Source organism: Apteryx rowi, unplaced genomic scaffold (genome assembly GCF_003343035.1).
Source record: "Apteryx rowi isolate R43461 unplaced genomic scaffold, aptRow1 scaffold_140, whole genome shotgun sequence".
NCBI lineage: Eukaryota > Metazoa > Chordata > Aves > Apterygiformes > Apterygidae > Apteryx > Apteryx rowi.
In genome coordinates, this window is record NW_020447642.1 from 896,522 (window position 1) to 898,237 (window position 1,716).

General features: G+C 42.5%; 1 protein-coding gene across 1 annotated transcript in view; it reads left to right on the forward strand.

Moving 5' to 3' along the window:
* The window catches only part of SHOX2 (short stature homeobox 2), a 14,292-nt gene that overhangs the window by 8,674 nt on the left and 3,902 nt on the right, over positions 1-1,716 (forward strand). The window lies entirely within an intron of this gene.

A 1,716-nucleotide genomic window follows, 5' to 3' on the forward strand; every position in this document is an offset into this window, starting at 1 on the left:
GAAAGCGGCAGAGGAGAAACTGGCGGCAGATATATACTTATTTAAAGAGTCAGAGGAACTAGACACGCAGCTGGGAAGTTCACAGGTTTTGAAACTGACCTTTTTTTTCTGCGAAGTTCACTTTAATACGAGAAATTTGATAAGAGAGGCGGGCCTCCTTTCACGTTGCATCAGATACTTGAGTTTAACAGCCGCGTCTGGAATGGCGACAAAAAAGAACAGGGAAAAAAAAAAAAGACGACGACGAAGAAAAAAAAAAAAAGAAGAAAGAGACAATGATTTCTCTGCGAATTTCTAATGGGAAAACTGTCCGGGATGCTTCCTCCAGCAGAATTCCGGGTTGCATGTATTTGTATTTCATTGATGGAGTCCTTTGATTCACTTGCACTTCACCCTCATCTTTAGTAGAAAAACAAAACAAACAAATGTGGCTGGGTTCTTTCTCTTTTAATCTCGGAGGGAAAAAGAAAGAGAGAGAGAGATCAAGCACTACCTTTTTCACTCTTAAATCTTTGTTGGTCGTTTGCTGTCCCACCTCTGAAATAAAAGGGAGCGGAAAGCTTCGGGAGCGCGGGGTTGTCCTCTCCGTGCCGGCTCCCTGCTGTCCTGAGGGCAAAAAGAGAAAAAAAGAAAAAGAGCATTTAATTCCCAACCACCACTTTACACAACGGCAAATTCCAGTGAGAGGTACTAGGTACATGTAAAATATGTTGATACACACGAACAAAGTTTATTTTGGCTATAACTTGTGAATTGATAGTTGACTGTCAAACATTTACATTTTATCTCATAAAGGTGTATCTATTCACGTAATCTTGTGATTTTTTTTTTTATTTGAAAGACATATAGCTATTTAATCTGGGGTACCTTGAAGCTGGTGGTTGTTATCCCAGCTTGCGATCAGACCCTCATGAATTTAGTGCTTTTTGCCACGAGGGAAAGCTCTTCTAAGCGAACTTTGGTATGGACGGGCTTTGTATCTATTTGTTCTCCATGAAAACAAAATTATTTATATTGACCATATTTTTTCTAGTGTATTTTAAGTTATTTAAAAAAAGAAAAAAAAGATGCTGTTATTTCATTACATTTGTTGTCAGTACAATATATTTTGTTTCACTCAGGTTTGCTTCACTTTTGTTAATCCATTTTCGACGTCACAAAATTTCAATAAGTGCCAAGTAATGAATTTAAGACACTTTGCGATTTATTGACTGAAAAGGGTAACGTTTTAGCGGACGGTTTAACGTCACTTCTGGTACTGTTAATATTAAATCATCAGTGATATTCTTTCTTTTTGCGTTTATACCTTTTTGTAGAGCTTGCATGTTTCTTGCCGCTGCCCAAAAATCGCAGCAAACGCGCAGCACGACGAGGAAGCGCCGCTCCCCCCCCCCCCCGTGCATCTTTTGTTGCCGCTTTATATTAGTTTCCCGGAGTTGCAGCTTCGTAAAACCTAACGCGACGTTTTAATTCGGCTTTCTCTGGAAGGAAAGAGGCCGGCGGAAGTAACGCGGCAAATGTGTCTTTACAAGTTCTGTCAAGTTCCCTCAGGTAATAAAAGCGAGGAAAGCGTAGTGCCTCGAAATGTTTTCCCCCGCCGAAGCGCGGAGCGCTGCTCGCCGCCCGGGGCCGCGCGGTGAACAAATCCCGCGCGGGGAAATGAATCACGGCCGCGCGCGCGCGCGCATTTCCCACGGCTGCGCGCGGTTCCCACGG